We start from the raw sequence: 16154 nt of genomic DNA, 5'->3' as shown, positions 1-16154 counted from the left end.
CCATGGGATATTCAGTGACTTGGATATTTTCTTGTCCCCATTCCCTGAGTTGTGCTTTTTAATCACCTTTTGACAGAGCTCCTTATGGTGTTCTTTTGCCTTCATTGTGTAGGTTAGGTCACCATACTGACTCGCCACAAAGTGCAACTTCCATATAATTGACTGCAGCCAATTGAAACCCCAGACAGGGGATGTCCACTGGCCTAATGGTTTAGGTGTGTCATATTAATGGAGATGAATACTTAGAAGATTTTTATTTTGTGTTGTATATTGTGGCAGACGGTCTGGACGCCCCTTTGACACTGGATCCAGGGGAGGATGCAGCCTGAATTAGGTTAATTATCACCTGAAGCACTTCTGGGTGGGCTATAAGAAGAGCCTGCAGCCACTACTTGGGGTGCCAGAGTCGGGAGGAGGAGGACGAAGCTGCCTGGGAGGAGTGGAGGAGGAAGAAGAATATTTTGATTTGTTTTGTGTGGTGCTTTGTGGGACTGTGCTGTAGCTGAGTGACACGGGGAAGACATGACCCCCCAGTGGAAAAAAATAAATCTTTTTTGTTTTATTTTTATCTGTGCCTCCGTTGTCAGTCTGTGTCAGGTCGGGCACCCATATAGCACCTTTCACAATATTTATAATTAATTTAGAACACTTTCCATAAATATGTCTCTAGTTGGACATTAAAGAATCTGTTTGTTTTGATCAGTGTCAGAAACGGCAAATTAAATCCACTCTGGTTTAATGCTGTGCAGCAATAAAATGTAAAAACTTCCAAGATGCTGAATACTTTTTATAGACACTGTATGTAACTAAAAAATTATTTCCAAAGGGGTTTACTAACAGTGCTCTTTTGTAAGGCACGTAGTTATCATATTGCTAATGCTTTTCATTCTCTTTAATTTACACCAGGGGCCCAGCAAAGTACCTGCCTTGTCCCCTGTAATGCCTTTTTTTCTAGTTCATTAGTTGAGATGATAATTGGCAGGACATCTAGATAGTTCTGAGAGTTTCCTTTGATTGGTCCCAGTTCCAGTGGCACAGTTTTTGCCTGTTTTCTTCCACATCTGACATAACTCTGGTTGTATTTTGTTTGGGATGTGAAAGATAGATGGGTCACTTTTAGAACAGAACCCAGGATGCTGAAACTATAAGATATTTTATTATCCAGTCTCCCATAAATTCATTTTCAACACCCACTCTAGAGATCCAAATAATTCACAATGGGAAAAGTATAAAATTGAAAATGATAAAAGAAATTGGTCTTCTGCCAGCTTCAAAAACTGCATGGAATATAAAGTGCAGATCTAGGAAAGAATTTAAGTAGGAAATGTTTAAGACACAATAAATGCATAAAAGCAAAAAAACGGCAACAGCACATACAGCTCAGGTAAGGGGCAACTGGGGCAGTGCTTCATAGCACAAGCCTTTCCCACTTTAATAAATTCCCAGCCTCCAGCCTTAAACTTATTCACTTCAGCATCTCCTTCCCGATATTCTCTTGGCATTTGCACTCTCCACTTAAATATATTTAGTCACCTTGCCATTTGCAGGGTTATAAGCACATAATCTACTTAGCCTGGAAGTGTGGAGGAGGAAGGAAGGAAACAAAGCACTTTATATCAATTTTCTATAATAAAATAATGGTAAGAAACTGTTGAACTGTAGAAGCGTGTGTGTCCTTGAAAACTAGTAAAGCAGCACATGCACAGAAAAGCAGCATAAACCACAAAGTGTCTTCCACACATAAGGAGCTCAATAATGTGCTGCACCAGGCTTAACTACTGACCATGGAACCAGAGATTGATGGACATGCAAGCCTTTATAGACAAATCGACAGCAGATTTGATACTCCAGCCCCAGAAAATGAAAGAAAAATTAATTTTAGCAATTCATTCTGAAAGGTGGGTGGAATGGTGGCTCTGAGGATACGGATCTACACTTGCAATCGGAAGGTTGCTGGTTCAATTCCCATAAATGCCAAAAGTGACTCTTCTTCGTTGGGCCCTTGAGCAAGGCCCTTAACCTGCAATTCTACATCCAACCTTCCATGTTGGCCCTCCAAACTGTAGGGAAAAACGTGGGGGTCAGTGGCGGAATTGGCACTCCAGCCAGTATAAAAAACCTCACATTGGTTCCATTCCATCTGAACTAGTGTGGTGCTGAAGTGTCACCTGTTGCATGGCTGCACTCAGGTCCTAATCTGGGATCCTGAGTTGGTTTGTCATGTGGTGGGTGCGGCAATGCACTGTATCAGTGTGTGCTCCTAACCTAAAAATAAATAAATAAATAAAGTATCTATCTATCTATCTATCTATCTATCTATCTATCTATCTATCTATCTATCTATCTATCTATCTATCTATCTATCTATCTATCTATCTATCTATCTATCTATCTATCTATCTATCTATCTATCCTCTCTCATTCTGAAAGGTATCTGCTGCCTGAGAAGTCATTCCATCAGCTGGGAAGAGAGAAAACATTCCATCCTGTCTAGGCTGTGTGATCTCCATCCATCAATTCATTTTCTGACTTGCTTTATCCAATATTTGTTTGGGGAGGATGATGGCTGTCCTCATAGTAACTGACACACAACTGAAATCAATCTTGGGTGGGATGCACACTCATACTTTTGCCACAATCAAACCTTACTTACACAACAAATGCATCCTAAAATTAATAACTAAAATATGACAATAATGTGCAGACTCCACACAGACAGGGACACAGTTTGCTTATTACAAAATATCTAATGAGATATATACAAGAAAAGTGCAACTGATAGATTCAATTTGGAGCTTAATTGTTCAAAGGATGCAAATACATTTTCAATAGGTTATCTGCACATTCTCTTTTGCATTCCGCTTCATCCAGCTTCTTCACTTCTGGCGCTGATATCAAAACAGACTAGCTATGGCGTTTTATCACCCGATCACGTCAAGATGTGCCCAGACTTATGGTAAACAATGTAAGTTGCTTTATTTAAACATTGTGCCAAATGTCACAAGCTAAAAAACAGAATATCTTCAAACTATATGTTTCAAGCTACATCCATGATGACGAAGGTAAGATCCAGATGTATTAAAAACTTGTGTCTACTATGAACTTACATGGGACAAAATATGTGATTACATTAGGCTTCTATAAAAAACAGAATTTCAATAATTAGTGATTAGACTTTATTCAGGGGCAGGTGAATATGTATGTATGCTTAATACGTAATAACATGAGTTAGCTGGACATCTTACCCTGTAAAAAAGTGAATGTCTCTGTCTGAAACAACAAAACGGTGAATGCCAAACCGCTGCTTCGTTGTAAGAGTCTCAGTTTGTTTCCTCAGCTGGAGGATTTCCTCTCTGAGCAACATGTTTTCATCAATTGTTAGGTCAACAACTGCTGGATCCAGAGCCAAAGCACAGTCATGGTCCTCAAGGATTTTATCATCCTCCTCCTCGCCCCCTATGTCCTCCTTCGTCTGTCGCTTTCTCCTCTCCCAAACTCCCAGTCTTGAAAGTGGAATGGAGAAATTTTTGCACTCAAACAATGCAGAAACTGCTCCCTTCTTCAGCAGTCGCCGCCATGTGTCACACCCTGGTTTGTGAACTAAAGCAATAAATAAAAAGCATATACAGCATGGCAATTCACAGCATACCACCTGGATTATCCTGTAGTTCTGTAAGTAGATAAAGATCAGCAATACATTAAATATTTGTGCTGGTGTTCAGGTGATGCATATCGTTTTGCTTGTAATCTTGTTAGATACTCAATGCATAATTATTCTGACTTCCTTCTATCTATCAATTCATTTTCTGACCTTATATACTTAATCTAAAGTGTGTTGTTATACTGTTACTTCTCATGCAGGGGATTTGTAAATCTTGCCTATCCCCAAAGGCAGCTTGTTTTATCATGTAAAAGTGTTCATGAAAGGTACTTTAACCTCTAAGGTTCTTTTATATTGGTGGACGAGTTCATATTAGAAATGCCTACTTAGCCTTGATTTACATGTAGACCACTGCAATACTTACCAATGTGAGATTTAATCATCATTCAGTCTCATCAAAGATGTCAAAAGCTGAGGCTAGTTGCCTCAGCATCAAAATCTCAAAGATGGCTACCTCAGCATCAATACCTTAGCAAAGGCCAGAAGTTGCTCTGCTCCTGAGCCACACTCCTGACAGGATGCCTGAATTGCTGAAAGGGTTACATTTTCAAACTACCTTTGCAAAGTCCAACATCTGCTATCCTGTCCGGCTTTCCCAGATACTGTATGCTACCTTTGAAAGGACGTCATAAATCAATCGCATTAGCAATATGGCAGAGGCTGGCTGCCTCAGTTTTTCGAGATCTATTATTATTTGTGTTGCCTCAGAATTACACAGGATGGCCCGGCTGGTACCTCAACTATTTTTTGGACTCTGTAAGAGACTCAGTTTCTCAAAAGCAACATATACATTTTAGAATTTAATCCTTAGTTTATGAAATCTCATTGAATTTATTGGTTTTGATAAATGTTTATGTTTCAAACAGAGTTCTTTGTTCAGCTGATGCTCTAATCTCTTGTTTGTTTCAAGATATACTTCATGCTTTTAGTCTTTTTCTTCCCAGAATTTGCAACTCCTAAGCAGTTTTAGGCAATAACAGTCCCCAGTGAAGTTTAAATGAAGACATACTACTTTTCTATTCGAGCAAGCTTTTAAATTTTAGTTAACTTTTTGAACTGTTTATGAAACATGCAATTTGATTTGTTTAATGTGATATGTTTCATAGATGGCTAATTATTGCTTTATATTTTTAGAATTGGTGGTATTAATAATAATAATTCTTTGCATTTATATACTGTAGCGCTTTTCTCACTACTCAAAGCGCTTAGCAATTGCAGGTTAAGGGCCTTGCTCAAGGGCCCAACAGAGCAGAGTCCTGCCTTTTAGTGTAAATAGGCAATGAAGTTAAAATCCTTCAGTTCTTGCACTGATATTTCCCTACTAGGGTTAAGGTTCTCTGAAATCATATCAACAGTAGCACAATAAAGCTTTAGACTTGTTACAAGGCACAGAAAAGAGAAATAAAAAATAAAAACCCTGGACATCGTCTCGCATTGTGTCTCCCCAGATGACATTTTTCAAAAGGCCAAACATAGTTCTTCCCTTCAGCAAGGGTTTGGTTTGTAAGCAGTGAATCAAAAGAACTGCCATGAGCTGAAAATAACCTTTTGCGATGAGGACGTCATGTCTCTGTGATCCAGTGGAATGCCAAATTCCACATTCAGCAAGTTGCTTGCCCTCCATGTCTACTGTGCTTTACATGAAAGTCAAATGAAACAAGTGTGAATAATAAACTCTGAGCTGCAGTCAATCTGCCAGTTTTTTGTAGGCTTAAAGGGACATAGCGTATGCAACGAAAGTAAACGTGATACAAGTATGTAGTGCAGTGGATAGGGTTATTCGGTTTGAGCTCAGGTTTTCTCACTTTTTTTGTGTGGAGTTTGCACGTTCTCACAGTGTCTACTTGGTTTTTCTCCCGCAGTGCATGTCCGTCTCTGTTAAGTTATGTGACCATTCTAATTTTTGTGTTATATTTTGGGATAAAATAAAAGGTCTCCTCAAGGTAAGATGAAGACTTAATCTCCAAAAATCCAAGCCATTCCTAAAAATTATTTCAATTATTAACAAAGGTTATACTTTTACTTGCACACCAGATCCCTAACCAGCAGTGATGGGAGCACAATGTGCTATAGATAACATCCCCTCTACATAATCTCATTAAGGAGCTGGACACAATTAAGTTTTGACGTTTTCTTTTAGCTTTGATGCACAAAGATATGAAGTTTCTGCAAAACAATACCCTTAGCTTTAGTGTGTAATTAAAAACGTGTATACTTAATCTTTGACCAGGAAATACAATTTAGCCCCAGTGTTAGAAACCTCTGTGTTCTGCCTAAGGAGATAAGCAGGCAATTTAGATAAAATTGGGGACTAGAAGTGAATACTTTGAAACATTATTAACATAACTACAGAACAAAATATTAATTTTAGAATTGGAGTCAACAACCCTGAAAAATCTGTAATGTAAACTGAAAGCTTTAAGAAAGTTAAGAATGATATGATTGAAAATTTCAATGAACCCAAACTATAACACTCAGTACCTGAAAGGGCTTTTTACTTGAACAACTGGGTTTACACAGATTTAGAATTCTACCATTCTGCACCATAGAATCTCTCCTATTATGAGCATCTATTTAGTGTCAGACTCAAAAGACAACAACAACAACAACAATTAATTTCTTGTATAGCCCAAAATCAAAGACCTGATGCTAAGTGCTCAGTACTGGTTCTGGGTCCTGGATGCCAAGGGACTAAGTTTTAACCTTTTCACTGTTACACATCAAGGCGATTTTAGTTAATGAAAACACCAACTAAAATGACTAAATAAGCATTTGTTAAAGGAAACTAAGAGTTGAGTAAAATATGAAAACTAAAATTAAAATTGCACGTGTCAGAGGGCAACATTTTTTGTACAATGGGTGGTTTTCTTTTTCTCTTAGACTAAAAACGTGTAAATAGATGAAGAGGGAATAGGCACCCTTTGTTGGGACCAGGGTGATGAGTAAAAAGGTACATTTTTAGAATAATTCAGTTACAGGTTAGTGTTGATGGCTTTCTACAGGACGTAGATATTTGTCTTGCAAAACAGTCAGACCACTTTGAATGGTATCTCCTCCATACAATATTGTGATACAGAACTGCCTGCTTCCTTTGAAAATTGACATGTTCTGGAGACATTGGTTTATAATCAGCATACAGTGGTATATGTACTTCTTGACAGCTGACAACAATATTGTTTAATTAATGAAAATATATTTCCACTATTGCTAGCAAAGGAAACTGGTATGGTATGGTTTTATCGCTTGTCATGTTGATTTGAGTAGAGACTGAAGCAGTTACATACTTCTGGGTAGTGGGTGGTGTAGAGAGAGATGGTACACCGAAAACGCTATCAACATCACTCGCACAGAGCACAGGCAGATGAGAATACATGGTTGGCAAAACTTGAGGCACATGGATGGTGACACCTACCTCCAGGAAGAGAGAGTTTCACCAGGTAGATGCCGGTTGGGGGAAGACATTTTTTGACGGCATTGTCTTCTGTGCCGTTGGACCTCTTGGGGCCAATTTTTGTTCTACAGATACAGAGCATTTGAATAATAATAAATCTTTCATTTATAAAGATTCTACATTGCCCTTTGTAATACTAGCTGGGGTTTCTGGAGCGATTTCACCCTCTAGTGGGCATTTGTGGGATATTTTGGGGCTTTCACATTTTAAACAGGATTCAGCAGAAATTATTTTTTTCCAACTTGATCAAAGTAATTAAAATTGTGCTTACTGTATGTTGTCACACATGTGCACATGGGAGGCAGCTAAAGAGGTTCAAATGGATGTAATTACATGCCAGAACAGGGGATGGCGGTGTTCACTGACCCTTTCTCTCTTTCCTCTATAGACCGGCCAAAGGAAATCCTGCCTGAGTCCAAGACCATCACATCCGGTTCCAGTCATAGACATATATAGATAGACGCCGCATTCACTGTGTTGCCCAGTCGACACGATACATCAGCACGTACGCCTTATTGCGAGAGGCAAAAGTGCCATTTAAACTAATACAGGTAAACGTGGAAATCGGGTTTTCTGATGAAAAAACAATAACGTTTAAAACAGTATCATTTACATACAACAGATTTTGGCGAATCGTTTAAATGCAATTATTTATATTCATTTATACACTAATAATGGTAATTATTAAATAATAATAATGATTATTATTATTAAATAATTCCTCCCATATAAGTAACATTTCTCGGACTGCCTTCTTCCATCTCCGAAACATTTCTAGACTTTGTCCTGTTCTTATGCAACACAGTACTCAAGTATTGGTTAATGCCCGAGTCACCTCACGTATAGATGACTGTAATGCTATTCTATCTGGCATCCCACAAAAATGTATCCATCGCTTACAACTTCTTCAAAATTCTGCTGCCAGGATAATAACCTGCTGTTCTAAATCCACTGAACATATTACACCTATTCTCTCTCAACTTGACTGGCTCCCTGTTAACTACAGAATACAATACAAAATACTGCTCTTAACATTTAAAGCTCTCCATAACCTCACTGATCTCCAACAAACTTACACTCCCTCTCGCTCACTCAGATCCTCATCTGCAGCTCTACTTTCTGTACCGCACATCAAACTCTGTTCTATGGGAGCTGGAGCGTCTCTCATAGTGCTCCTCAACTCTGGAATTCTCTTCCCTCTCATATACGTCAGCTTAATTCAATAACACATTTTACAACTACCCACAAAACTTATCTTTTCAAACTGGCCTACCATTTGTGAATTTTGCACTGTTACTGCCAGTTATCTTTGATTGTCTTTCTTTTAACAGTGAAATGATACACTCAATGACAAAAATAAACAATTTTATTGTATACAAATTGGCTTAATAATTTCTGAAAACATTTCACTCATTCCTCTCTCAATCTCTCTCTCTCTCTCTCTCTCACACACACACACACACACACACACACACACACACACACACAATGTGGTTACTTAAATATATACAGAATAGGATCTAAAATCCATGAAACAGAACTGTCTTACATAGCTTTTTCCGTGTGTTGACATTCTGTAATTTGAGAGTATTCGGTCTGGCAATATGGTGCAGCCTTAGTTTGTGGAAGTCAGACACAACTAAAGACATGAGCATAAAATGATGGTTGTCAGTTTCAAACTGTGTTTCCTCAATGTGCTCCTTGAGAAAAAACACATCATCTGAACCAATCTAAGCCCAAAAAAATGATTAATCAAAGATACACTGATAGCTTGCCCTAATGTTGACTGTCAGATAACATGCTCAGCTACTTTGATCACCTTGACTGTACCCTCAGAAGGAATCATCAGACCTCCTTTGTGTTTTTAAAGTGGTAGCTTTAATCATATGATGCCGGTACAGCATCTGTTACCAAACTAGCACGGCACACATCACAGGACAGCTTTCTCAAAATCCCATCTAAGGGCTACCTCCCACTGCTTCCTGTGGTGGATTTCTTTGGGAAACTTTCAAAGTTTGAGAAATGTTAACAGCTAACAACAATCTACATAGTTAGTGACTAAATATGTTTAGCCAAAACGTTGTTTGGAGGCTCACTTGAGCACATAAATGCATAGCTTTGGGGGGTACTCCGAGAGTATGGGGTACCGGCCCCCCTGATAAGGGCTGTTCAGTCCCTGTACGATCAGTGCCAGAGCTTGGTCCGCATTGCCGGCAGTAAGTCGAACCCGTTTCCAGTGAGAGTTGGACTCCGCCAGGGCTGCCCTTTGTCACCGATTCTGTTCATAACTTTTATGGACAGAATTTCTAGGCGCAGCCAGGGTGTTGAGGGGGTCCGGTTTGGTGGGCTCAGGATTGGGTCACTGCTTTTTGCAGATGATGTTGCCCTGTTTGCTTCATCAGGCCGTGATCTTCAGCTCTCTCTGGATCGGTTCGCAGCCGAGTGTGAAGCGGCTGGGATGAGAATCAGCACCTCCAAATCCGACACCATGGTCCTCAACCGGAAAAGGGTGGAGTGCCCTCTCAGGGTTGGTAGCGAGATCCTGCCCCAAGTGGAGGAGTTCAAGTATCTCGGGGTCTTGTTCACGAGTGAGGGAAGAATGGAGCGTGAGATCGACAGGCGGATCGGTGCGGCATCCGCAGTAATGCGGGCGTTGCATCGGTCTGTCGTGGTGAAAAAGGAGCTGAGCCGCAAGGCGAAGCTCTCAATTTACCAGTCGATCTATGTTCCTACCCTCACCTATGGTCATGAGCTATGGGTAGTGACCGAAAGAACGAGATCGCGAATACAAGCGGCTGAAATGAGTTTCCTCCGCAGGGTGTCTGGGCTTTCCCTTAAAGATAGGGTGAGAAGCTCAGTCATCCGGGAGGGGCTCAGAGTAGAGCCGCTGCTCCTCCGCATCGAGAGGAGTCAGATGAGGTGGCTCGGGCATCTGATCAGGATGCCTCCTGGACGCCTCCCTGGTGAGGTGTTCCGGGCACGTCCAACCGGGAGGAGGCCCCGGGGAAGACCCAGGACACGCTGGAGGGACTATGTCTCTCGACTGGCCTGGGAACGCCTTGGGATTCTCCCGGAAGAGCTAGAAGAAGTGGCCGGGGAGAGGGAAGTCTGGGCATCTCTGCTCAAGCTGCTGCCCCCGCGACCCGACCTCGGATAAGCGGGAGACAATGGATGGATGGATGGAGCTAAAGTTAAGATTATAAAATGGGATTTTCTAATGGCCAAATATAACCAAAACAATTGTTCAGACTTTACCTATGAAATGTAATCTCTGTGATCTGGTCTGGAGCGTACAGCGGTTTGTACAATGCCAAGCAGGCATCTTTATCCATTACTTCACTCCACAGCAGTGCCACTCACAATATGGTGGCGACATTGACGTACGATGCTGCTGGTCATGAGGCGTCTAGTAATTCTATGTCTATGGTTCCAGTCACATTGATATCACTTCTGGTTCTGGTCATACCAACATCACTTCCTCCTGTTCCCTACATAAATGCTGTCTTTGTTATATCAAACAGTTCTGTTTTGGACTCCAGTCTGTAAAGACCTGTTTTTCTCTTGCAAAGTATTTATTTCCAAGTATACAGGGTGGTTACCCCAAACCTGTTCTCTTTAACCAACAATGTTTATTTTTGTTCTGCCCTTTGTGGAACAAAAATCTAAAGTTTTAAAGTTTAAGGACCAAGGAAGAGAGAGGAGAGAGAGAGTCAAAAACTAGCAAGAGTCTCAAGTCAAAGATACTCAAACACTAACTAAATTCAAAGTCAAAATTAGGAGAGCAAAGCCCTGAATGCCAAAATGATAAACAAAAAACGCATGTAAGAATTTTGCTACTATCTTATACAGATGGTTGGTAGGTTGCAATGGCACAGTATGTCACATGACCAGTAATATGTATACTGATTGTCACTGCAGTCTACAGTAGATGAGATGGAGTTTAAATACTTAAATACATTTTTTACTTAATACTATACCTGAGGGGAATCTCTCATTTGTCTCATAACAGAAAAGAAAAATATAGAAGGCAAGGGATCTGTGCAAAATTTAAAATATAAATTAAAATGTGAACAAAGAACAAGCATTAAATAACAAAAACAACAATAAACTAAAGCACAGGAAAGGCAAGGCTTAAATATGAAATGTTCCAGCTTTTTCAATCCTTCCTCTCAGCTCATACCTTGCATTCTTGAAATCAGCCTAGTTGCACTTCTCTGGTCTTTTTCAAGTGCTGCTATGTCTGTCTTGCAAAATGGAGAACAAAACTGCACACAGTACTTCAGGCAAGGCCTCATCACTGCTGTCAGGCTTTTGTTTTGGATTTTTTAGAATTTCTCCTTGGCCTCAAAAAATTAGTTTTAAAGTTGGGCATGTTTCATAAATTTAAAAAATACATAGTTGGTCCTGGTGTTTTATAATGTAACCTATGGGGCATGGAGCACCCCAGAAAATAAAAGCCTAAAGCTTACTGAACACTCTCTCTTTGAAGCAGCAAAGGTTTTGAGATATTCGGACAGCTTAGCTATTAGCTAAACAAATAAGCTTGATGGACTGAATGTTCTCCTCTAATTGGTGAAGTTTCTTATCTTCTTCTTATGTTTCTATGTCTGGATGCATTTAGTTGCATTAAATCTTATCTGCCACAAATCTACCTAAGTCTGTTTTCTGTACAGTTGATTCTGCTGGTTGTACATTATCTTCCCTTCAGCCTATTTGCACATAATCTGCAGATATAGCCAGCTAATTATATATTTGTTTCATAGTTAATTTTAATTTTATTAAGAAAAACTGGTAAAATGCATTATTGATATGGCAGAGATATGCCAGGATCATTTGGACCATTTTATCAATAAAAAGCAAGGTTGGCATTCCTAATACATTTAGGGATGTATGCCACTTTATATGCTCTACTCATTCTTCCTCTAAATTGTACATACACAGCATGGTTTGCCTGTTTCTGTGTTTAAGTATTTTCTACACGTGTGACATTTGCACTGTCTTTCAGGTCAGTGACAAGGGAAGGACAGGAGGTTCTAATAAAGCAGCATTCACCATGTATCTTCTTATATAATATGCTACTGTGGCTGTTCGTTTGTCTGTCGAGGATTTTAAATCACCTGTAGCTCGCAAACCGTTTGACCTATTGACCTGAAATTTGGTACACATATACTACGTGATGTCTACTATCCACTTTCGGGGCGATGATTGACCTCCAAGGTCAAAGGTCAATGCAGGAAGGTCAAGATCAAAAATCAAATAACCTGCAGCCTGAAATTTGGTACACATATACTATGCAGAGACTCTGCACTACAGCTTTAAATAAAAAGCGAAGAGTTTTGAAATTATTACTCTTTTTTTATTTTATTTTATTGTAGAATCAACTCATGGCAGCACGCAGCAGGGTAGTCATGCGGCACATGCATATGGGCACTATTCTCATCACTACCACCATCGCCATCACTTCCCCTACCTCTTCATATCTTAAATCATTATACACATATATGGTCAACAGAGGTCAAGGGTCAACAGAGTATGGTCAAGTCAAGTGTATTCACTACACGTTATCGTGCAGTGCACCGTTACTATCTAGTATAAACATAATATTTGTAAACTATATTTATATGATAGCAGTACTCTGGTGTAGTGATTAGTATAGGTTCACACTCCTACATGTAAATCCACTCCCTTTCATTATTTGTATTTAGTTTTCTCCAAATCCGCATGCATTTTGCCCAGGTGCTCCAGTTGCCACCTGTATTCCAAAACATAGAGGGTAAGCTCATTTTAAAATCTAAAGGCAGCCAGAGAGTCAGCTTGTGAATGAATTTGCCATGTGATGGACTGACATCCCTGGCCCTTTTTGATGCTTTTAGACCTGGTGATAAACTGACATCTCTGGCCTATTTTTGTTGCTTTTGTGCCTTGTACTAAAAAGATGTCTGAACCTGAACAAGAATAAGTGAGTTTGGAATGTGAAAAAAACTAATAATGTATGAATGTCTGTAATTGAGCTAATTATTCCATACTAATTTAAAATGATGTAAAACATTTATTTTTCCTGGAAATCCCAAATTTCCAAACATATCACAAATTTGTAAATGTTTGTAAATAACGAAGTTTGCCATACCAAATTGATGCTTTGGACATTTTGTTAATGAGTTTGGAACATTCTTGCTTGCAAGGCATTGATAAAAGTAGATTCAGCAACATTCCTTCAGCTTAACAGTGAATAACGTACTCAAGAACATCAGTGGAAATAAAGGGGACGTGCATTTAAAAGTGAAGCCAGGAAGCAAACCTTTTGAGTAAAGAGCTGTGGGGCTCTAGAACAAACTACCGAGACATGTAGCAGAAACCTGGACAAGCTTTAAGACATGTCTGGATGAGATATTGGGACAGCTTAGGGCATTAACTAAACAAACAGGCTTGATGGACTGAATGGTCTCCTCTCGTTTGTTCTTAAGGTCTTGATGTGTATACAGAGGGCACTTTCAGTACATCCTGTTACTAAATGATAAGATTTACTTTGAAAGTCAAAATAAAAAAACATCAGGAAATGATTTGTCCATTTTTGGAATATATTTAACATAATTGCAGGTTTGTGTAATGCAGGGTGTAAAAATAACATAATATTTCCAAACCTGACCTAAACGTGATCTAAAAAAACATCTTTTAGATGAGAAAGAGTGAGAAGAATATTTTTTTCTTTTTAGCCTTTTTAAAAGGAGATCCACAGGCAGATAGGGTCTATTTCACTAGCAGAAAGAATTAATAATGTGAAAAGGGAAAATAGTCATGAGTCTTATGAAGTCAAAAACCTCTAAACCAGACTGTATTTTTTATAGCTCATTAAACAAAGTTTAATGTAGTAGAGAGCCATATTCTTTGAAGAAAAAAAGTGGAATAAAATAAATAAGTAAATGAGCACATTGACATCTTTCTTAGGATTTTTTGACTTTAAGATCATAGCATTCCGATTGTTTAATGCAACTGCAACTTTCCATACATTTATTGGTTCAGGAGTTCCACTGCTTACTTAATAATATAATTAAATACTTAAAGTCCTTCTTCCAATATTTGCATTGTGTATTTGCAGAATTACAAGGGAGCGCTCTATTGTACAGTAATATCCTGCCTATTTTTTAATCAGTCTCTTACTGTTTTCAGAGGATCATGGAGGCTAGAAGTCTATTTTTATAGATGGTGGCTTTTATCTTCCAAAAGGTAACTGTCTCAGATCACAGATTCACATGTTCAGAAAAAAAATTACAATAAACAAAAAGGGTAAACAAACATGGCAGAACATTTTTCTAAACTTACATGCCTATCTTGACCAGCCATTGAATGACACGCAACAAAATCTGACTAGCTAAATGCAAAAGCATAAAATATCAGGGTTACAGCAGTGAAAGTTAACAGGCAGACAGGAAACAAAGCAGTCATCACATAATTGGACCTGGTTGGCTCTTAAAGGTTTTCATTGGCAGACTACACAATTGAGATAAGCAAAGCAGCGCCTGCTCAAAATGGGTAGGTCATCTGTACAGACACACAGAAAAGATGTTTGTTGTGAGACATGTACAAAAGCAGTAGAGACACAACAGAAACAATCCTACTCCCTTTTAGGATAATGGTCAGCAGATACACAGAGAAACCAGAAGCACTGAACCACTAAATAGTAGTTAGTTAATCAGGAATAAAACATGACAATGTCTCCCTGGACTGTAACAAAACTGCTTCCTTGGAGATTAATAGGTGGGCAGAGGTTAGACTACACTGATCTGACGCAAAATGTGGTTAGAAAGAAACTGTAATGATTACTTGGATAAAGTAAGTCACAACAGCTTGAACAACAACTTTAAACAGTTAACAACTGGGTAAAAATGATTGAAAATGGGTCAATTTACAGTGATCAGAGAACAGGCAGTTCATTAACAAATAGCTAAATGCCTAATAATAAATACCAAAATGTTTAAAAAAACTAAGTCAAAAACTTCTTTTATATGTCAAAACCACACAGACTTCCTTCAATAATGTATATGTAATGATGAATTAACAGTTAAGGTTGGACATATCTTAATGCATGTCACCAACTTTTATAGGGGTGGTGGGATGATATCAAAGGTCGCTAACCATGCGACAGTTGATGCAAATAGAAAGAAGTAAAGAATCTACATGCTTTAGTGCTGTGCTTATTTGGTAGCAGTGGCAGTGGCTTATTCTGGGAAATTGGTCCATGGAAGTATGTGATAGTATTGTACTAGCACTAGCAGCAGATCAAGATGAGACTACATAGTACAGTACTAAGAGGAGATGATCCTGAGGTCTAAATGCTGCCTTAGTGAACAACGGAACAAGATCAATGCCAAGTTTAACAAATTACACCTACTCTTGCTTTGGTTTCGTGTTTCTCTTTGGTTTGCTCAGCATGACAAAGAGTTCAGGGTATTGACTTGGCCTCCAAATTCTCCCAGCTCTCAATACCATCAAGATCTGTAGGCTGTGCTGGAAAAAGAAGTTGGATCCATGGATGCCCCACCATGCAACTAATAGGACTTAAAGGACCTGCTGTTAACATCTTGGTGCCAGATACCACAGGACACCTTCCTTTTGTGGACTCCATGCCATAACGGGTTAGAGCTGGTTTGGCAGCTTGAGGGGAACCTACATAATATTAGGCATTTGGTTTTAATATTGTAACTGATCAGTATATATATATATATAGAAAGCGGGGAAGGTATGGGAGACCGACCCCGTGAAGCTCCGGACGCCAGCGGGGCTGGGTCTGCCCTCATACAATGGGCAGATCCGAACCGTCGCGGCATCCCAAAGTAAATGGAGGAAGCGGCTTGGGGAAGCCAGTTCCTCCGATAAGGGAAGACGTGCTGCTGAGTGCACACGTACTTCAAAGGGCCGTCCTCTGCGGAGGCAGAGGAAATACCCGTTGGCTGAGAGGTGGAAACGGAGCGTGATCCCACTGGTGGTCCCGTGGCGGGGAGCACAGACTGCTCGGGCTGGGAGGCTGAAAAAGAGAGCATCGGG

This window comes from Erpetoichthys calabaricus, chromosome 11 (genome assembly GCF_900747795.2).
Source record: "Erpetoichthys calabaricus chromosome 11, fErpCal1.3, whole genome shotgun sequence".
NCBI classification, from domain to species: Eukaryota; Metazoa; Chordata; class Cladistia; order Polypteriformes; family Polypteridae; genus Erpetoichthys; species Erpetoichthys calabaricus.
This window is presented reverse-complemented; position numbering follows the sequence as displayed.